Source organism: Erythrolamprus reginae, chromosome 4 (genome assembly GCF_031021105.1).
Source record: "Erythrolamprus reginae isolate rEryReg1 chromosome 4, rEryReg1.hap1, whole genome shotgun sequence".
Classification (NCBI taxonomy): Eukaryota; Metazoa; Chordata; class Lepidosauria; order Squamata; family Dipsadidae; genus Erythrolamprus; species Erythrolamprus reginae.
Window position 1 is genome coordinate 15,933,145 of NC_091953.1, and position 23,773 is coordinate 15,956,917.

General features: G+C 40.2%; 1 protein-coding gene across 1 annotated transcript in view; it reads right to left on the bottom strand.

Moving 5' to 3' along the window:
• The window catches only part of TRPC6 (transient receptor potential cation channel subfamily C member 6), an 85,652-nt gene that overhangs the window by 32,718 nt on the left and 29,161 nt on the right, over nucleotides 1-23,773 (bottom strand).

Genomic DNA, 23,773 nt, shown 5'->3' on the forward strand with positions numbered 1-23,773 from the left:
TATAGAACAGTGATGGTGAACCTTTTTCCCCTTGGGTGCCGAAAGAGCATGCGCGAGTGCCCACACACCAATAATTCAATGCCTGGGGAGGGCAAAAACTGCTCTCCCACAGAGGCCCTGTGGAGTCAGGAAACGGCTTCTTTCCCAACTTCTGGTGGGTCCAGTAGGCTCGTGTTTTGCCCTCCCCTGGTTCCAAAGGCTTCCTTGGAGCCGAGGGAGGGTAAAAACAGCCTCCCCATCCCCCCCGGGAGGCTCTCTAGAACAGTGTTTCCCAACCTTGGCAACTTAAAGATATTTGGACTTCAACTCCCAGAATTCCCCAGCCAGCGAATGCTGGCTGGGGAATTCTGGGAGTTGAAGTCCAGATATCTTCAAGTTGCCAAGGTTGGGAAACAGTGCTCTAGAAGAGCCAACAATCAGCTCTCCGGCACACATATGCACGTTGGAGCTGAGCTAGGGCAACGACTTGCGTGACAGCAGATATGGCTCCATGTGCCACCTGTGGCACCCGTGCCATAGGTTCGCCATCACTGATAAAGAATATGTTAACCTTTTGATCTAAAATTCAAAATACATAGTATGTCTTTAATCATACTGGAGAAAGACTGGTATGTCACAGATCTGTTGGGAATACAAACTGCACCTTCTTTTAGTAGCAAAAAGCACATTAGCAGTTGAGATTCCCTTACAATGAATGTGTTTCCAAAACATGTTAAAAGACACGAGGTACAAATAAATGCTGGCCAATAAATTTTCAAAATGTTATTACCATTTACAATTACAGAAGTATACTTTGTTAAATAATAAAGGGATTGCTATGTAGTGGTCACAAAGGGATAAGTATACTAACAATTCTTATTTAAAGAGGCTTTAGTGAATTGTGGTTCCACCGCAGATTCTCCTATACAGTTCCATTTTAGTCTGTTTTAAATATTCTGCATTTTTTTCTAAATTCAGCATTACTTGGATGTGCATGAAACTGTGCAAAAGTTTATAATTGCTATGTAATTTGCTTCCTGGAAATGGTGCATGCATTTTAAAATTTCAAAGCAAAACGATATCAAAATATTTGCAACGATAGAAAAGAAAACCAATCAATTCTTTTCATTGCATATTTATCTGAGGAGATACTTAGCTTACAATTATTCAAGCCCTGATATTGATTGTGGGTTCTAAATTTAGCAGGAGAGAAAATACAGTGCTACAGTTTATCAAAGAACCTTACCACATACATAAATGCAAACAGCTCTTCCTATTTCATTTATCCTTCAGGAAACACACTGCCAAAAAAGAAATGCATTGCACTGATTAGCAATACTAATGGTAATATTTTAAATGCAATCCCAAAACAGCTGGAGCATCACTTGAACACCAACAAAATGACCATCGGTCAATTGCTAAAGGCAGCTTTGCTGGGAACAGCTTACATCCTGTAACGATACCTCTAAGAGCATCAAACATCAATATCTCCCTATCTCAAGTCCTTGGAAAGGACTCAACAGCTGGATACAAATACCAAATCTAGTCTAGTCTAGCCACGACTGTGTGTGACCAGCCATAATAATTCTTAATGATTATCAATTCCAGGTGATAATGACTTTGAATACAATGGGGATACTAGGTGACGGAATAAACTCAAATTTATCTTTCAGAATTGGACAGAAGAGGGAGAAAGGCAGAAATCCAAATGGCAGTAGATCTGAGAAATCAAAGAGAGGGAAGTGACTGTGAGCAACAAAATTTAAGATCAGAATCTTGAAGAATGGAAGTTTAGATACAGAACGCAAAACTAAGCATGATGTCAGGAGTTTCACATATTTTTGTCCCGCAGATAAAAAAAGCAATCTTTGGGAAGGAGGCCACGTTTTGGACTGCAGCTACAGAAAGAAAACAAGAGAGTGATTCTGGCGTGCTGGATTTCAACTGGGGAGATCCTTGTTGTACAGATTATCTTTGACTTTTTGTTTGTTTGTTTGTTTATCTATCTATCTATCTAACATGTTAGCAATAGCACATTTTTTAACAGAGCCAGCATATTGCCCCCACAATCCGGGTCCTCATTTACCTACCTCGGAAGGATGGAAGGCTGAGTCAACCTTGAGCCGGTAATGAGATTTGAACTGCTGACCTACAGATCTATAATCAGCTTCAGTGGCCTGCAGTACAGCACTCTACCTGCTGTGCCACCCCAGCTATTACCACAACTCCTAAACTCAACTACTCAACTACTCCTAAAACTCAAATCCTATGGCATCTCAGGATTCCTCCACAGCTGGATTACTGCATTCCTGTCAAACAGGCAACAAGTTGTCAAAATTGGAAGCGCCATTTCCACCCGTCCCGGTTAAAAGTGGCGTTCCCCAAGGCAGCGTACTAGGACCTACTCTATTCATTCTCTACATCAACGACCTCTGCGATCATATCACAAGCAACTGTGTTCTTTTCGCCGATGATGTAAAACTTTTCAACACCACGGACAACACATCTACTCTCCCAAAAGACCTCGACTTTGTCTCACATTGGTCTAGCACATGGCAACTTCAAATATCAACCAGCAAATGTTCTACCCTCCACATCGGCAAAAAGAATCTGAACCTCATATATAAACTGAATAAACAAAATCTCACAGCCAACCCCCACTCAGTAAAAGACCTTGGAATACTAATATCAAATGATCTAAGTGCCAAAGACCACTCAACAATATCGCCAAAAAGGCTTCTAGAGTTGTTAACCTGATCCAACGCAGCTTCTGCTCTGGCAATCTCACGCTACTCACCAGAGCCTACAAAACTTTTGCCAGACCCATCCTTGAATGCAGTTAATCTGTCTGGAACCCATACCACATCTCGGACATCAACACCCTTGAAAATGTCCAAAGATACTTCACCAGAAGAGCCCTTCACTCCTCCACTCGAAACAGAATACCCTACGAAAGCAGACTATCAATCCTAGGTCTAGAAAGCTTAGAACTACGTCGCCTAAAACACGATCTAAGTATTGCCCACAAGAGCACGCAACAGATTCAAACTTAATATTAACCGCTCCAAACTTGACTGTAAAAAATATGACTTCAGCAACCGAGTTGTCGAAGCGTGGAACTAATTACCTGATTCAGTAGTGTCAACCCCTAACCCCAACATTTTTCCCTTAGCCTATCCACGATTGACCTCTCCAGGTTCCTTAGAGGTCAGTAAGGGGCGTGCATAAGTGCAACAGTGTGCCTTCCGTCCCCTGTCCAATTGTCTCTCCTTATCTCATTTATCTTTTCTTCCTTTCAAATATGTTCACCTACACTTTTATATCTTTTCTTCTATTCTTTTCTTTACTTATATTATTACATATCTTTCTCTTCAATGTATTGGACAAAATAAATAAATAAAATAAATAACTGAGCCTGGAATTTTGTTTGTAAGTCATTGAGATCACAAATCCGATCATCATGGACTTATTTATTCATTGGACTTGTATGCCGCCCCTCTCCGAGGACTCGGGGCGGCTGACAACATATCAAAAAGCAGTATACAATATAAATATCTAAAATCCAATTAATATAACTAACTATTATAAAAACATTGGAACATTAAAAATCATTCATTCACATTCAAACAACAAGCATATATCACATTCGTTGGCCAGAAGCTAGGGTCTAGTGACCCCAAGCCTGGCAGCATAGATGGGTTTTCAAGTTCTTACGGACCATTTATGACCATTTTTTACAATGATTGCTAAATAAGTCGTCACAGTTTGTTAAGTGAATCGTTTGGTTGTAAAACCAAATCCAGCTTATCCAGTTGTTGCTAATTTTTTTTGCTAGAAAACAGCAAAAAAAAAGTCACAAAACATGATCATTTGACTGAGCAATGCTGCAACCAGTTGTAAATTAAGCTGGCTAACAAGCGCTTGAAATGTGATTGCATTACAGCCAAGATTGTGTGGCAGTCATTACTTTAAAAGGGATCGTAAGTAACTTTTCAAACCTGTTATAATTTCCAATGGTTAATAAGCATAAGTAGAGAACTGTCTGTTTTCCTTAGGCACAGGGATCAGGATTCAAGGATCTCCAACTGTTGTGGTTAGCTCTGGCCCAGCTCCTGCCCCAAGGACTATGGATGTGGGGGAGACATCCACATGCTGCAGGCCTGTTTTGCCCCCCCCCCCCCCGGTGGAATCTGCTGATGAAGGCTCCTCTGACCAAGAAGACATGAGTGACAGGGAGGAGGAAAGTGTGGCAGACAGCTCAGAAGGAGATCAATTATCTAGCTCCTCCTTGGATTCAGAACAAGAGTTAATGATACAGCCACGCATGTGGAGAGCGATGCATAGGCAACAGCAACTGAGAGATTATTATCAAAGAAAATGAGGCCACCTGTGGTTGGGTGGGGCTGTGGTAATTAGTGAGGCTGCTATAAATAGCAGCCTGTGGGTTTGGCCATTGTGGAGGATTATCTGATCGTTGTGTTTCGTGACTGCTTTACTGACTTTGACTTTTTGTGTGCTGATTTTTCCCCACTTTGAAACTAAACCAGAGCAAACTGTGTTTCACTTTGTGAAAGAAGAAGGACTGTGAATTGCCTCACAGCTGCAAGCTAAGTATCACAGAACTGATAAGGGACTTGTACAAATTACCAGTTTGTTTGGAGACGAGTGCTCTTTGCTTTACCAAAAGAGGGCTTGGTTTAAGTGAATTTTCATTATAAAGAACATTGGTTTGAATTTTCAAACCTGTGTGTGTCTGAAATTGTATCTGTGCATTTTTGGGAGGATGCTACCAGAGAACCCGACAGAACACCAACTTTGCAACTTTAAGCGTGGTGGACTTCAACTCCCAGAATTCCCCAGCCAACCTAGACCCCTGATCTAGGTGACCTTGAGCCATTTAGCCCCAATCAGTGTCAGGTTCTTCGTGTAGAATAAAGCCTTATGACATGATGCTTTGATGCCTTTGCTAAGTGAACAGGCAGCTAGAGTGCATAACAAGTGGATCTTGCAAGCAGGACCAATACTAAGAAAATTGTAGCAAATCCATGTTTAAGAGTTTCTCTCAGCAACTGCATTAATACAATCGTGGTTTCTGAGCATTATGACACAATGCCACTGTTTTCTTGAAATAAACAGCAGAAGTCATACTAATGGACTTTCCATTACAATTTAATAGTATTCAAACCTAATTATTTCGTAAATACGGCATCTTGCTGAAAAGTCCCATTTATTCCATAGTTATAAGTGCATTAGACCAGTTCTAAATGGACAAAAATGCTTATTTGAAAATTATTTCAAATGGAGTTACCAATTAGGAGAGTGGTAGTACCAAACTGAACAAAAATCCTGTAGATTTCAGATACGAAAATTACAATGTTTTTGAACAATACTCAGATCCAGAAGTTAACATTATAACTTTAGGAAATGAACTTTGTAAATTAATAAGTGTTTAACAGACTAAAGATCAGCAACTTTCTCACTGTAACAGCATATATAGTGGAGGAAAAGCACATGGGGATCTTCTAAGACAGTAATTCACAAGTTTTTTCTCTATATTGATTACAAAAACTTTATGTGCAAAGCCAATTTATTTATTTATTTATTGGATTTGTATGCCGCCCCTCTCCGTAGACTCGGGGCGGCTAACAACAGTGGTAAAAACAACATGCGACAATCCAATACTAAAGCAGCTAAAAACCCTTATTTTAAAACCAATCATACATACAAACATACCATACATAAATTATAGAAGCCTAGGGGGAAAGAATATCTCAGTTCCCACAAGGCTCACGACAGAGGTGGGTTTTAAGAAGCTTACGAAAGGCAAGAAGGGTGGGGGCTATTCTAATCTCTGGGGGGAGTTGGTTCCAGAGCCGCCACAGAGAAGGCTCTTCCCCTGGGTCCCGCCAAACGACATTGTTTAATTGACGGGACCCGGAGAAGGCCCACTCTGTGGGACCTAATTGGTCGCTGGGATTCGTGCAGCAGAAGGCGGTCCCGGAGATAACCTGGCCCGGTGCCATGAAGGGCTTTATAGGTCATAACCAACACTTTAAGTATCAGGCTATAAACTAGGAGGCTGTGAGTTCTAGTTTTTAGACATGAAAGTTGGCTGAGTGGCTTTGTGCCAATCACTTTTTCTCACTTCACAGGATTGTTGTTAATAGGAGAAAAATAGGAGGAGAAAAGAGTATTATGTATGTTTGTTGCCTTGAGTTATTATATAATAATAGAGGGGGATAAAAATCGAATAAATGAATAAAGCATTAGCACTGAAAGTTTGCAAACTATAAATAAACTATTGGCCATGGTGTGCATGTGCTCCCTTCCAAATGTAATTTTAACAAAATCAGCAAATTAATAAAATAGCCAAAATCTTAGGAAATCACTAAATCTCATGATATTTTGTCTAAAATTTAGCAAGCATTTACTGTAGAAAACAATTCTAAAAACCCACGTGAGTTTGAATGAAATTGTACAACAGTTGCAAGACCGTTGCAAGTTGAATCGAATGAAATTGTTGCAAGATTTAATCATTTTTCAATTAAAAAAAGAATCTATATTTGAAACCTGTATAAATAGTTCCTTGTAGAATAAAGACAAAGAATCAAACTTAGACGATTGTTGTTAAAACTAAAGGAAAACAATGCTTAGATAATATACTATTCAAACCCTCATCTTTGGTTGGGTCATCTAATGCAAAGGTGGCCAAAATGGAAATCTGGATCCTTGAATGCATACAGTGGTACCTCTACTTAAGAACTTAATTCATTCCGTGACCAGGTTCTTAAGTAGAAAGGTTCTTAAGTAGAAGCAATTTTTCCCATAGGAATCAATGTAAAAGCAAATAATGTGTGCAAACCCATTAGGAAAGAAATAAAAGTTCGGAATTTGGGTGGGAGCAGGAGGAGGAAGAAGAGGAGGAGGACAGTCGCTGCTGAAGGAAGAAGGTGAGGTGAGGGGAATCAAAGAAATACAAAACTTTAAGGCTTTAAAAAAAAGGGGGGACTCTGAGGTGGCGAGGAGGAGCACGCGCCTCCCATACACCCAGCGCGAGGCTGCCTCCTGTACCAGAGAGAGAAAACCAGGGGGAATGGCAGGAAACTGGCCAGGCCTTCATGCCGCTCTCAAATTTTCTGGGAAATTTTTCCAGGCTTGGGTTCTTAAGTAGAAAATGGTTCTTAAGTAGAGGCAAAAAGAGTTCTTAAATAGAAGTACTGTACCACTGTTTTCCATTTTTTGGGAACTATACTATACTTTAGTTCAAGGTTTTCTTTCTTTCTTTCTTTTAACTAAATTCCAAGTTGCAAGTTCAGCAAACTATGAGGAATAAACATGATAAATTATATTTAAAAAGACCAAACTCTATTCATGAAACAAAGAAATGTTATTTTCCCTATTTTATAGGCTGTATTACAAGTAGTGATGGGCAAACAGAACCTGCACAATTCGGGTCCGTACCAAATTTTGTGGTGTTCGGTATGCTGAACACGAACACGATTTTTTTTAAAATTTCAGGCAAAGTTCGGGGTCGCGTTCGGCATTCGGAGTTTTGACGTCACCGGCAGGTTGCTAAGGACGCCAAGGTGATAACTTCCTGGATTCCATGGAATCCAGGAAGTAATCACCTTGGCACCCTTAGCAACCTGCCGGTATATGTGACATCAAAGCTCCACCCCCGGATCTCTTGGTGGGATTCCCCGTTCGGGTTCGGGTTCGGTTCGGGTTTGGCCGAATTTTGCGTAAAGTTCATCCGAACCCGAACACTTGCCGAACCCAAACACCATTGGGTTCGCCCATCACTAATTACAAGCAATTTGTTTAAAACTCTCCAGGAATTAAATGAAAATTATTTCTTGTAGTATTTGTTTCTTACCAACTTACCAAATTGATGCATCTTTCTACATATTTATGTATACAACCAAAAAATTGGACCCACAAGAAGGACTTACTTCTGGGTAGACATGCATAGGATTGTAGTGTTAATTATGTTATTTCCCAAACAATGTATGCCAAGAAATAACAATGGTGTCTCAAGCAACTTGCCACTGATTTCAGCCGCACCAAGATTTCACCCCTAGAATAGAAAAAACTATTAAATTTTCTTTAGCACCAAGCTGAAGTTTACAATAAATATTGTACCATCTACTATAAATCAGATCACAACATGGAATTCAGAGAAGGCACAGGTGCATAAAGTCCATTGCGGTACAGGGTTTTTCATGGTAGTATTTGGGATTATTTTAACAAAACAAAGAAATGTAGGAGCAGAATTCCTTATTTGGTTTCTAGAAATGATTAGTTTTGCTTTATGCCAGAGATTTCTAAAAGATACTTCCCCCTAAAACACTAAAATGATCTCTGTTGGTTATATTGGCAAATCAATTTTTGATAATAAACTGTAACAAAGCTAAAGAAAATCTACATTGTTTCGGAAGAATATATATACTGATCCTGTACTTGCCTATATTTTAATATGTATTTTTGGATGTATGGTTTTTTTCTTTTTTTTCTTCTCTTTTTTTCCCTTTTTATGTATTCCATGTATTTTGTATTATATTTGTAAATAAAATTTAAAAAAAATTAAATATATATATATTTATTGTACAATAATAAAGGAACATGTTATCAAGCATGCCAACTTGCTTAGGTGAGCATTGACAATCCAAATTACACAAACAAGACTTCACAGAAATTCGTAACATCCACTGATATAAGGAAACATCAGGAAAAAGGATGTTGGGATAAAATGATCCCGCTACTTCTCAGTCTTTTGTGATAACTTTCTTAAAATCTATTTTTTAAAAACACACACTAATTAATTATACGTAATTAACATCCTATTTGGTCATACAAATAGGATTTTTTTTGCAATTAATCCCTTAAAATGTTAAGCTCTCCATTAGTGAAGTTTCACTCTTTGCTTTCAGGATTGAGCGAAGTACTGTAGGTTGGTTTAATCAAACACAAAGCTACTAATCTATGGAACCATTTCTTCAACTAACCTAATACTGTATTGTCTGCTTGGATTGGCAGCTCCTCTCTACGGCTTTGCTTAGCTTTTCTTGACTATCTTTAAACCAGAGGTGCTGAACGAATAAAATCCATGCACCTCACACCATCATCCTATAGACCTGCCCCTCCAGATAAATGTTAAAGCCTAAAGAGTTGTCCCCGTTTTATACGGCAGATAGATCTCAGCAGAAATGCTAGAACAGAAGAACATACCTTTCATCTCAGAATGGATGGAGCTTAGTTATTTGCTGTAGGAAGACATGAAGAGATCGTCCAAGGTTTAGAAACTGAAGCAGAGATGTTCTTAAACATTGCTTCAGCATCGGTCAGTAGCTCTTTAAGAAGGACCATCGCGAAAAGAATGGAGTATTTATCCTCCCTCCCTGGAAAACCACAGCCCAATTAAGGGAGTGGTGAACTATGCACTCCGATAGTGATAAGTGTATCAACATATGCCGCTGCCAGTGGGGAATAGCAAGGCAATAACGGCAAGATGCTAAGAGCTAAGGCAATCCTTGGAGAACGGTAACCAATACTTGGATAATGTCAGAAGAAATACCCATCTAACTGCATTTCATTATGTTCAGGATCGCAGGGCTAATTGGCTACCTGCTGATGGCAGGCAATGCTTTTTTATATAAGCAATGCATATGGTTGTAATTCTATGTGGATAACATTATTGACTGTGTTCTAACGTATAGGAATCCTTGTATCCCCATTTTCATTTTCTCTAGTGAATATCAAACGACATATGGGGTAATCTAATACAATATTTAACTGTACATATTCAATCTACGGAGAGGGGCGGCATACAAATTTAATAAACAAATTTAATAAACAAATGAATACAGTGGTACCTCTACTTACGAACTTAATTCATTCCGTGACCAGGTTCTTAAGTAGAAAAGTTTGCAAGAAGAAGCAATTTTTCCATTAGGAATCAATGTAAAAGCAAATAATGTGTGCGATTGTCCAGTCAACGAAGCAGTGGAAGGGATGTGCCGGTGCCTGGAGGCTGTTGGGGCCTGGATGGGTGTCAGCAAACTCAAACGCAACCCAGACAAGACGGAGTGGCTGTGGGTCTTGCCTCCCAAGGACAATTCCATCTGTCCGTTCATCACCCTGGGGGGGAATTATTGACCCCCCCCTCAGAGAGGGTACGCAACTTGGGCGTCCTCCTCAATCCACAGCTTACATTAGAGAAACATCTTTCAGCTGTGGCGAGGAGGGCGTTTGCCCAGGTTCGCCTGGTGCACCAGTTGCGGCCCTATTTGGACAGGGAATCATTGCTCACAGTCACTCATGCCCTCATCACCTCGAGGTTCGATTATTGCAACGCTCTCTACATGGGGCTACCTTTGAAAAGTGTTTGGAAACTCCAGATCGTGCAGAACGTGTGTGCGAGAGCCATCATGGGGCTTCCTAGATTCGCTCACGTATCTACAACACTCCGTGGCCTGTATTGGCTGCCAATCAATTTCCGGTCACAATTCAAAGTGTTGGTTATGACCTTTAAAGCCCTACATGGCATTGGACGAGAGTACCTCTGGAACCGCCTACTACTGCACGAATCCCAGCGACCGATAACGTCCCACAGAGTTGGCCTTCTCTGGGTCACGTCGACTAAACAATGTCGTCTGGCGGGCCCCAAGGGAAGAGCTTTCTCTGTGGCGGCCCCGGGCATCTGGAACCAACTCCCCCCGGAGATTAGAATTGCTCCCACCCTCCTTGTCTTCCATAAACAACTCAAGACCCACCTATACCGCCAGGCATGGGGGATTTGAGACATCTTTCCCCCAGGCTCCTTATAATTTATGTTTGGTATGTATGTGTTGTCTGGTTTTAATATCATAGGATTTTAGTTATTTCTTTTAATATTAGATTTGTGCCACTGTAATATTGTTTTTATCATTGTTGTGAGCCGCCCTGAGTCTTCGGAGAGGGGTGGCATACAAATCTAATAAATTTAATTTAATTTAATTGATTGGGGAAACCACAGGAAGGGTGGAGGCCCTGTTTCCTCCCAGGAGATTCCTAGAGAGGCCCCACGGAGGCTTGTCCCTGCCTTTTCCAGCCTGGTTTCCTCCCAGGAGATTCCTAGAGAGGCCCCATGTGAGGTTTCTCCCTGCCATTTATGGTTAGTTTCGGAGGCTCCGATTTGTAAGTGGAAAATGATTCTTGAGAAGAGGCAAAAAAATCTTGAATGCCCGGTTCTTATCTACAAAAGTTTGTAAGTAGAGGCGTTTGTAGGTAGAGGTACCACTGTATTTAATACAAGAATGGAAGAATCTTATTCATTGTAAGATGAGATGGTGGGTAAGTTCATACACAATAAACCTTAATATACTGGTATGATGTCCAAACGATTCTACCAAGTTAATCATGTAAGCCATATCATAGTCACTTGCTTTGGCTTGTGTTATTGATATTAACACTATGGTTTATTACCACCTGTGGGATGCAGCTGTACAGGGTTTTTTATGCCTTAGGTAACTTTTTCATCTTGCACAGTTTACTAAGAATTCATGAAGCGCCAGTTCACATTTATGATTCAAGACGTTTGCTATTTTTATTTACTAATATTAACCTAAAAACAATTAAGCTTCTCCAATTGCTCTGCGTTTAACATTTCTGAAAAATGTTAACACATTATTTAAAAGGAAACAAGTCATTTCTCGTAGTTCTTTCTGACATTTCTAATAAAGGTAAAATCAGCCATTTTCCTAACATTTGTACATTGATTATTGGAAAATCACTCAGAATAATTTCCTGTTTGGTTGATATCTATTTTCTCTTAATCTATAATATACATAGTCCCCAACCACAATTTCCATTGCTAAATAAGGCAGTTGCTAAGTCAGTTACATCCAATTTTACTGCTATACTCGTACTAACAATGAACTAAGGAGTCACCATCAGTGAGCTGTTGGACAGTATTACTTGGTTAAGATGTTTGGGTGGTCCAGGGTGAGGAATATGTAGTGGGTGGGATTTTTTTTATTGTTATGTGTGTTTGGACTGGTCTCTGGGTATCATGTGACATATTGTATGTGTATTATTTATTTATTTACTTACTTACTTACTTACTTACTTACTTACTTACTTACTTACTTACTTACACATTTGTATGCCGCTCCTCTCCACAGACTCGGGGCGGCTAACAACAGTAAAAAGACAATATGAAAAAATCTAATATTAAAAGTAATGTAAAAAACCCCAATTTAAGAAACCAATCATACATACAGACATACCATGCATAAATTTTATAAGCCTAGGGGGAAGAGAATATCTCAGTTCCCCCATGCCTGACGACAGAGGTGGGTTTTAAGGAGCTTACGAAAGGCTAGGAGGGTGGCGGCAACTCTGATATCTGGGGGGAGTTGGTTCCAGAGGGTTGGGGCCGCCACAGAGAAGGCTCTTCCCCTGGGTTTAGTCCCGTTGTTTAGTCAACGGGACCTGGAGAAGGCCAACTATGTGGGACCTAACTGGTTGCTGGGATTCGTGCAGCAGAAGACGGTCTTGGAGATATTCTGGTCCTATGCCATGAAGGGCTTTATAGGTCATAACCAATACTTTGAATTGTGACCGGAAACCGATCAGCAACCAATGCAGACTGCGGAGTGTTGGTGTGACATGGGCATATTTAGGAAGGCCCATGACTGCTCTTGCAGCTGCATTCTGCCCGATCTGAAGTTTCCGAACACTTTTCAAAGGTAGAGAGCGTTACAGTAGTCGAGCCTCGAGGTGATGAGGGCATGAGTGTCTGTGAGCAGTGAGTCCCGGTCCAAATAGGGCCACAACTGGTGCACCTGGCGGACCTGGGCAAACGCCCCCCTCGCCACAACTGAAAGATGTTTCTCTAATGATGTTTCTCTAATACACATGCAATACACATACAATCACAATAATAAAATCAATCAGTACTTTACAACTTTTTAATTTTTGCATGACTATTAAGTAAATCACTTTGGTTAAGAGAACCATATCATGGTTAAGCGAATGTGGCTTCTCCCATTGACTTGGCTTGTCAGAAGCCAACTGAGAAGCTCACAAATGGTGATCACTTGACCCTGGAACCCTGGAAGCATTGCAAATACATTCCACGTGGAAGTAGCGGTGGGTTGCTCCCGGTTCAGACTGGTTCTTAGAACCAGTAGCACCAGTGGCAGGAGGCACCGCCACCCGGGATGCTTCTGCGCATGTACAGAAGTGCCACGCACATGAGTGTGAACTGGTAGCAAAAATATTTACAACTCACCACTGGATGGAAGGCTGGTGAGATTTGAACTGCCAAATTGCAGGCAGCCAGCAGGTAGCAGAAGTAGCCTGCAGTATTGCACTCTAACCATTGTACCATTTAAATCTTTTAAATCAATAAATAATAAATAATCTAAAATCAGAGTAGTTTCTACTCTGAGGTTTCTTTTAAAACAGGCACAAAATGGGAGTTGAGTTTAAAAATGTGCAGTACTTCAATTACAGTAAACTGGAATATTTTTTTTCCTCTTTCTCTTCGCCATACAAAGTCAGAATGCAGATTATTCCCTTCCAAAATAGTGAGTGCATTTCACTTTATGCTGGCTGAAATTGAGAGTCCTGTTTTGACACTGTAGGTCAAAAACTGCCATTTATTTCAATTTGTATCCCACAAGTGTGTGCTTATAAAGTTTCCTTGATGGGAAAGGAAGTCAAAAGCAGAAATGGTTCTGTATTTGGACCATTAGCAGCCATATACTGTAGGTGTTAAAAGAATCTCTTAACAAGCTCCCTAGTGGTTGTCATCCATTGAAACAAATGGGCATTTGTGTTTTTTCACTTAAAGCTGAGAAAACATTATTAACGGCATGAAATTAGTTACATAGTTTAGCTATTGCTGAACTGAATGTGCAGAAAAATCTCCGCTAAAAGCCCTGCTTTTACTGACTTTTCTTTCAAACTTTAATAAGCACAAGAAATGTTGGTAGATTCTGGTACTTGGACCAGAATACCTCCGAGACCGTCTTCTGCCGCACGAATCCCAGCGGCCGATAAGGTCCCAAAGAGTTGGCCTTCTCTGGGTCCCATCGACTAAAATGTCGTCTGACGGGCCCCAAGGGAAGAGCCTTCTCTGTGGTGGCCCCGGCCCTCTGGAATCAACTCCCCCCAGAGATTAGAACTGCCCCCACCTTCCTTGTCTTTCGTAAATTGCTTAAGACCCATCTATACCGCCAGGCATGGGGGAATTGAAACATTTCCCCCAGGCTTATGTAGTTTTATATATGGTATGCTTGTGTTGTATGGTTTTATATAATGGGCTTTTAGATATCTCTTTTTTTAAATATTAGATTTGTTTATTGTATACTGTTTATTGTTGTGAGCCGCCCCGAGTCTTCGGAGAGGGGCAGCATACAATCTAATAAATAATAATAATAATAATAATAATAATAATAATAATTATTATTATTATTATTATTATTATTATTATTATTATATTGCACCAAAGACAAAGTGAAAGGCAGAATGAGCTTCCTTAATAGCCTTATTTATATTTATTTTGTTTATTTATTTATCAAACATGTATAGTATAGTAAACGTAAGTAAAAAGTAACACTAAAAGAGGACAATAGAACAGTAGTTCAGGGATGGTTGGCAGTGGTGCACTTGTGCATACCCTTGCAGACTTCTTAAAAACGGGGAGGGTCAACTGTAGACAATCTAAGGTTAAAGTTTTTAGGGTTTGGGGAAGAAACCACAGAATCAGGTAGTGCACTCCAGGCATTGATCACTCTGTTGCTGAAGTAGTATTTTCTACAGTCGAGTTTGGAGCGGTTTACATTTAGTTTGAATCTATTACGTGCTTGTGCAATGCTGCGGTTGAAGGTGAAGTAATCATTAACAGGAAGGACATTTTAAGGGGCGAGTACAAGTGCACTAGAGTGCCTTCCGTCCCCTGTCCTATTGCTCTCCTATATCTCCTATACCTTTCTTCTATTCCTATATCTCTTCTTCTATTCTTTCATTGATATGTTCTATTCCTATATCTTCTTTTCTATTATTTCTTAGATATACAGTGGTACCTCAAGATACGAACCCCTCATCTTACGAACAACTCGTGATACGAACCCGGGGTTCAGAAAAATTTTGCCTCTTCTTACGAACTTTTTTCGAGTTACGAACCGGCGTTCGGAGACTGCTGGGAAGCCGCACGGCTGTTTTAAAAGGTGACAGCCGGGCGGCGGGGCTTCCCAGAAGCGTCCCGAACGCCGGTTCGTAACTCGAACAAAGTTCATAAGAGGCAAAAATTTTCTGAACCCCGGGTTCGGTTCGGGAGGTTGCTGGGAAGCCCCCCAGCCCGGCTGTCACCTTTTAAAACAGCCGCGCCGCTTCCCAGCTGTCTCCCGAAGCCGAACGCGGAAGTTCGGCTTTGGCGTTCGGCTTCAGGAGACAGCTGGGAAGCGGCGTGGCTGTTTTAAAAGGTCGCAGCTGGCCTGGGGGGCTTCCCAGCACCCCCCCGAACCTGGGTTCGGGGTTTGGGGGGGTGCTGGGAAGCCCCCCAGGCCGGCTGCCACCTTTTAAAACAGCCGCACCGCTTCCCAGCTGTCTCCTGAAGCCGAACGCCAAAGCTGAACTTCCGCGTTCGGCGTTCGGAGACAGCTGGGAAGCGGCGCGGCTGTTTTAAAAGGTCGCAGCCGGCCTGGGGGGCTTCCCAGCACCCCCCGAACCCCGAACCCAGGTTCGGGGGGTGCTGGGAAGCCCCCCAGGCCGGCTGTCACCTATTAAAACAGCCGCGCGGCTTCCCAGCAGTCGCCGAAAGCCGTTTTTTTGCGGGGGGTTTTTTGGTTGCACGGATTAATTGACTTTACATTGTTTCCTATGGGAAACAATGTTTCGTCTTACGAACCTTTCGTCTTACGAACCTCCTCCTTGCACCAATTAAGTTCGTATCATGAGGTATTACTGTATTTTACTGTAAGTATCTCCTCTATAACCTTCATCATGTATTTTACTTTGTGTATATAGATATATACCCATTAAAACCCTCATTGTGTATTGGACAAAAATAAATAAATAAATAAATAAAATAAAATAATGAACTACATTTAAGTCAGATCGGAGGTGACGTAGTTGTAAATTATTTAATCCCAGTATTTCAAATCTGGTGAGGTATTTTGTTACAAGCAGCGGAGTGAAGGACTCTTCTTGTGAAATATTTCTGGACTCTCTCGATTATATTAATGTCTGATATGCAGTACGAGTTCCAGGCAGGTGAGATGTATTCTAGAATTGGTCCAACAAATGTTTCGTAACCTCTGGTTATCAGTAAAATATTGCCAGAGAAGAAGTACGTAAGATTAGATTAACAACTCTTAGTGCTTTTTTGGCAATGTTCTTACAGTGGGCTCTAGCACTTAGATACTGTAATTGGATATGAGTACTCCAAGGTCTTTTATAGAGTGAGGGTCATCTACATGTTTATATTTTGTATTCTGATTCTTTTTGCCAATGTGTGAGACAGAGCATTTGTTGCCAGTTGTTTGACCACTCTACTACATGGTCAAGGTCTTTTTGAAGGGTAGCAGCATTGTCGGTAATATTAAATAGTTTAACATCATCAGCAGAGAACACAGTTGCTTATAATATGATCACAAAGATCGTTTATGTAGAGTATGAGGAGTGTTGGTCCTTGAACACTGCCTGGAGGGTCACCACTGTTGACAGGAGTAGGATTTGATATGGCACTTTCTATTTTAAACACTTGTTGTCTGTTAGACAGCAATGCCATTATCCAATCATGTAGTGGCCCAGAGATGCCATACGATTTTAGTTTCAGAAGTAGTTTGTTGTGTACTACTGAATCAAAGGCTTTACAAAAGTCTATGTAAATTATGTCTATTATTTTACCCTGATCAAATTGAGTGGTCCATGTTTTTGTAGTGTAAGAGTTGCAGATTATAAGATATTTTTCCTAAAACCAAATTGTTTGTAGGAAGGTAGGTTATTAGTTTCTAAGTGAAATGTAATGGATTGGTTTACGATTGATTCCGTGACTTTGTAAGTGTCTCAACCCAATTTTCAACATTACTTGGATCTTCTTTTTTGAATATAGGGATGACTGTGGCTAGTGTGGATATCACACCATTAGTAACATTTCATCAATTATCAAGTACTTTTAGTAAAAAAATTAGTTGATCGCAAAACAGAGGAAGGTTGGGTAATTACTTGCATTATATCACTAAAATTACTGCAATGTTTTCATTTATTTGATGTAGAAAAGCCCAGGAGTTACATTATATGCAAGATATATTACCAAGATATGTTATTACTTCTGGCTGGCAACCTTTTATGAGTTTCTACTGACACCAGAACTGAAAATTTGATTTTTTAAAAAAATTGTTTAGATAAGAGATGGGATGAGGAGATAAATGTTTATAACCCTAGAAGGGGGGAAGAGTCACTAAATTTGTTTACATTTGTGATGAAGCTTGGAAGTCAAACCCAACACATACATCCTTATTACATTCTTGCTCTTTCTTTTGTTTGTTTGTTCCTTCTTTATTCCTTTGCATGTTTTATTTTTCTTTCTGTTCTCTTTTCTTTCTTTAGTCTGTATTATACTTTACCATTATAACAAACGTTCCTAAATACATGTACATATAAACTGATTTGGGATGAAGGAAGAGGGAAAACATTAGTTGTTTTCTCCCTTCCTTCATCCCCAATCCTGATATTAGTTGAATAGTGTTCCTCAGATATTCCTCAGATATTAGTTGAACAGTGCAATAATTCACTGATTTGTGATGAAAAGTTAATATTAATTGTTTTCCTCTGAGAGTGATGCAATATCAGACCAAGTTTAGAAATTACCGGGCTATAAAGATCAAGTGAAAAAGAGAATGCGAAAGTTCAGACTTTTTGCATTTGCTCTCTTATTAACAAACCATAATTCTGCCATTTTATTTATTTATTAGATTTGTATGCCGCTCCTCTCCGAAGACTCGGAGCGGCTTGTAAAGGTTTGTGGTCACCAGGCAAAGGGAAGGAGAAACCATCTTCTGGTTATAAGCAGGACATTCGAGTCAGTATCCTGCCAGCAAGCACGTAGCAAAAGGGCAGGACTGCAAACCCTGCATTTGGTAGTACTTGGCAAAGATTCTTAGGCAAACGCTAAGTAAGTAAGTAAGTAAGTAAGTAAGGAAGGAAGGAAGGAAGGAAGGAAGGAAGGAAGGAAGGAAGGAAGGAAGGAAGGAAGGAAGGAAGGAAGGAAGTTTTCTCTGACATTATATGGAGTTTTGGAGAAGCAGCAAGTGTCTAATTGTTTCTAAATTCCCCCAGATTCTCAATACATTCCATAAAATCTAACTAACAGAAAAATGACTTAAAGGTTTAAGCTCTTGGACAAACCTACTCTTGTTGAGAACTAATATCAAACTATGGGATGACAGAATTCCTCATTATTTCCTAGTGCCAGATCTTCATGTACTGTATTTCAAACCTGTTTTTATCCTTTATGAATTTTGCTTCCCTTTGTTTAAAATTATTGTCATTCGTCTTTCTGAATGTTATGTATAGTTTGCTGCAGGAAAGATGAAAACAAAGAACGAGATGAAACGGGCAGTAACTTAAAAAGTTTGAGAGCATGTTTTTGAAGTAACTGGTCAAATTCTTGGCTGTGGGCCATTCCGTTTCATTTCATGCATTCCCCCATGCTTCTTTGCAAAGCACAGGCACAAAACCCACAAGAATTCTGATTTTTCTCTTCTTTCTGACACAAATTTGTTTTTATTTTATGGAATGACAGATACGTATTATAATGATGCATACATTTAGAGCAGTAGAAAATATGTTGTTTGTGCAGCAAATAAGAGAAGACCTAGCAGTTACCAGAGAAAATTGGCTAACACCCAGTGAAGTGAACTAATGGCCTTAGAAGGAAATTTTCTCTCCAGAAAGAAAGTTGGATTGTATCAGACATGAAAGGATGTGGGATTAAATGGACCGCACTGAGACTCTGGACTATATTACATTTGGTCAAGCAGTTGTATATCAGGACAAGCAGACACAAATGTAGAGTCAAAACAGGTGAATAGCTTTGCATTTTGCATTAATCAAACAGGAGAAATATACAAAAGTTGGCTTGGGGAAAGGGACTCCAATACTACTTCCTATCTTTTAAAAACAATATATATATTGTAAATAGCTTTAGTTTAAGATTAAACATCTATGTTTATTAAGTATATGAGAAATTGCTCCTTTATTTTATTGATACCAGAATACTTTAGGCCAGTGATGGTGAAGTTTTTTTGGTTCATGTGCCAAAAGGGGGGGGGGAATATGGGAGTGTTCACACATGTTCATGCCCACACCCATAATTCCATGTGCCCTCCCTACCTATGCACATATAACCCTTCCCCCACTCCTGGCATGCGATGGTGCACCCATTTTTTGCTCTTTAGAGCCTTTCTACGAGCCTGGGAAGGGCAAAAATGCCTCCACTCCACCCACAGAGGCCCTCTGGAGGCCAGAAATGTCCCATTTCAAGTTGGGAAATGTGCCATTTCTGGCCTCCGAAGGCCCTCTGGGAGGGCTGGGAAGGCCATTTTCGTTCTTCCCAAGCTCCTATAAACACTCCAACAGCCCCTCCAGAGGCTGGAATCAGCCTGTTTCCCGACTTCCAGTGGGCCCAGAAAATTAGGCGGCCAGCACACACATGCATGTTGGAATTGAGCTCACATGCCCACCAAAATATGGTTCAAGTGCCACTTGTGGCATGCATACACCATAGGTTCACCATCATGGCTTTAGGCATTAGCATTGACTCCTGGCAGCTCTATGACTGGTCCCTACAGTTTTCTTGGCAGAATTTTGCTGGAACTTCTTTCCTAAGGTTGACATAGAATAAAGGTATCAAACTTGATTTCACTGAGGGCCGAATCAGAATTGTGTTTGACCTTGGGGGGGGGAGAGCTAGGGGGGCATGGCCAGTTGCACATCACTCATTGAGGCTGTTTTGGCTGCAACGGCCTCCTGAAACCCTCTGCTAGCAAAAACAGAGCTTGAAGAGGCCTTGTGTGGCACACTCAGGGTCCAGTGTTCCCTCTAATTTTTTTTGGGGGGTGGGCGGAAAAGTATAGTGTCTGAGCAGCATTCCCTTCGGGACTGGGCGGCACAGATATAAATAAATACATACATACATACATACATACATACATACATACATACATACATACATACATACACAAACAAACAAACAAACAAACAAACAAACAAAAAACCCACCCTGTTTTGCCTCAGAGAATTTCAAAATAAAATACTGTGCTGTGTGTCTATAAGAGTGAGCTCATAATAGGGCAACTCTATCAATATCAAAATGCCACTTAAATAGTTGAGCTAGTTTCAAACTAGATTTTGATTTTCTTTCTCTCTTCCTTACTCCCATTCTTTTTCTTTCTCTTTTCCTTCCTCTCTTTTTTCTATCTGTTTCTCTCTCTTCCTCTCTCTCTCCTTCCCTCTCACTCGTTCCCTCTCGGCTTCTGGGCAAGTTTGGAAAACTCTGAGTTGATGATGATTTTTAAGTGAGCGATTGCTCACTGCTCAGCTTAGAGGGAACTATGTCAGGGTCTGGTTTTGGTCACAACAGCCTCCTGCAAACCTCTGCCAGTGAAAACAGAGGGCTGCAGAGAGATGTCACAGCCAAAAATGGAGCCCGGTGGTCTGTGTGCAGCTTCCTGAGCTCCGTTTTCGCTGGCACTGACACCATTGCCCAGTCCCTTGATGTTTCCAGGGTGGGCTCATGGACCAGATCTAAGCACCTCACGGGCTGGATCCACCTGCGGGCCTTGAATTTGACACCCCTGACATAAATCGATTGGTCCAAGGTCATCCAATTGACTTTGTGCCTAAGGCAAGATTAGAACTTTCCTGGTTTTAAGCCTGGTGCCTTAACCATTACACTAAGCTGTTTCTCTTAAGGACACAATACATGTTATATATGCATACACAGAGACAAATACAATTGGTGGATGAGGGAGATTAATCCTGAGTCAGTTGAGAAGAGTGGCATAGAAATCTAATTAATTAAATAAATAATAAATTAACTTAAATAAATACAATAGAACCTCCTATCCCAACCCGATTTGGTTGTGACCGCAAGTGAGACTGATTGCACACGCACGTGCAAAACAAAATGGCGCCGAAGGGGAATGCACCGCAGCTGAGGAAATCACCACAATTGTGTTTCATTACCACCCAAGTATTTGTTCACGACCAGATGCAAAAAGTTTGCAAAATGTTTGGTTGTCACCCGATTTTGTTATGGTCAGAAGCGTTTATCGTACCCAAGGTGATGTTTCAGCATTAACATTTTACTTGGCCCTTACAAGCTCCCAAGCGTAACATCTTATTGATTTATAAAGCTTTAATGCTGAAAAAAAATGAAAACAAAACACAATGGCAACCCTTGGGTGGGAGTACTTTTGTGCTTACTTTCAAAATTCTAATATATGACCAATAATCTAAAAAGGCAGGTGCTTGCAACAAAGTCATAATGAGAAGGTATGTTTAATCAGATTAAGTCAATAGTAAACAAATCAAATCAGTGTTTAATACTATAGCCGAACCACGCTACAGTAAAGATTTGGGCAGGAATGTAGGTTTGTTTAATAAACATATGATAATTTTATGTCTTTTCTTCATGCGCACATAACACTTTGTAGTTCTCTCTCTTCTACTTTGGCAGCTCAATGAGCATCTGGGAGCAAAGCAGCCATTCAGCTATGATTGACCCAGGACAACTGCCAGATTTTATATCCTCTGTTGCCACGTTTACCATCCAAGGGACATTAAACATGACGACTATCCAGCGTTAAGAAGTTGTCCGGCTGTCAAACCATTATAGTATTGTTGGCATCATGTAAACCAGCTAGTCTGCCTTCCTGCAGGAGATTTGCAGCTGGAGGAGGAAGACAAAGAGCCCACTGACCCCATCACCAAATTCCTATTTAAAAACGTATAATTTAAGTAAGCTTAAGAGAAACATGATGCAGTTATATATTGCTCATTTGGTCCTATCAATGTGTGATCCTCTGCTGGACCTTTTAACTCTGCTCTGATTAGATCTGGAGTTAAAATTAAAGCTTTGGGCCACCGAGTATATACTGCTCGGTGCAATAAACCATAAGCACCCCAAACACCTTTAATCCGTTGGGCTAAACAACTTTACTATTGAAAACCATTAGGAAATTTTTCCTAGTACTGAGTCAGAGACTCTGCCTTCTGTAGCATAAATCATTATTCTATGGCATGCCAAGATTGACAGGACCACCTTCTGCCATAAGAATGTTTTCCAAGCCCTAAGTCTTTGCAGGATTTCTTTTCATTGCTCTAACATGCTCCAAATAAGTTTCTTTCCAGCCCTAACCAGGCGTGCTAATGATGTTCCCAGCTCTCACCCACTTGCAAGCTCTTTCATTGTTACTCTCTGTGAAGAATGTTTTCCAACCCCTAAGTCTTTGCAGGTTTTTTCCCCATTGGTCTAACTTGCTCTGAATACGTTTCTTTCCAGCCCTAACCAGGTGCTAATGGTATTCCTAGCTCTTACCCGCTTGCAAGCTCTTTCATTGTTACTTTCTCCAAATAAAGTTTTTTTTAAGCCCTAACTAGGAGATAAAATAATATGCTGGCTACTGATGCTACTCAGATGAATACCTGGTAAGCAGATTCTTTTCCCTATTTTCCTCCACAAAAACTAAGGTGTGTCTTATACGCCGGTGCGTCTTATGCTCCAAAAAATACAGTAAGTGACTCTAAACACATGTTTACCTTTTACTTTATTCCTTTTCCCCCCCCTTCCACCTTCCTGAAATTATGGACTTTGGTGAAATTGAATTTCTGCATAATGTGCAAAGTAGGATCATTACAGCCACATCATTTCTGCCTCAACTCCGCGTTGATTTATTGCACGATCCAATCGCATGCTGTCTTGGCCACTTTTGGTATGCTTGGTGGTCTTCTTCAACACTGAATTTCCAAAACGTTCAATACTTTATCATTTTCCTTCAAAACATGACTTTTGTTTTCATAAAATATCGCAGGGAAAAACATTGCCTGCATTTATTTTGATTTTTGCAGGTACTGACACTTCCCAACCTTTGCGTATTTTTCCAAATTAACCCAACATACTGTATCATTTTGCTTTTTATATTTGTCCGATGTTATTTACATTAAAAATCAGATCACCCACAACAGTATAAGTTACTTAATTTATAAAAGAAATGAAGAAAAAGCTTTTTAAAGTAATTCATCACCCTTCCCCAGCACGTTACTATTTTGTTTTAGTGAACTTTAGAATTCCTAGCCTGTGTATTTTATGATTATTGATTACTGATGTATGCATTATTGATGTAATCAGTAACCATGGTGTTTGATAATTCAAGCCACTGACCTGGGGTCAAAGTAATGTTTGGATAGGCAAATATTGGGCAAACTTTATTTTGAATTCATGCACTGAACAACGATTCGGCTCAGAGTACTGAATAGCTTCTTCTATAATTCTGTTAGATTTACATTTGCCCATGATGGGAAACAAACGAAGTTCATTAACTGCTCTGTTTTTTTCCTGTCGCCAGACAAATATGGTTAATGAATTTTTTTTAAAGAAACTCAGAAATATACAAATGTAGGGACAAAAATGAACATTATTAGGTTAAGTAATATGGTTCTAATGCACATATTATATTAAAATATGGGCCTAATTTTCAAAACTACCCAAACAGAAGTTTCTACAAGTAGCATAGAAACTAAT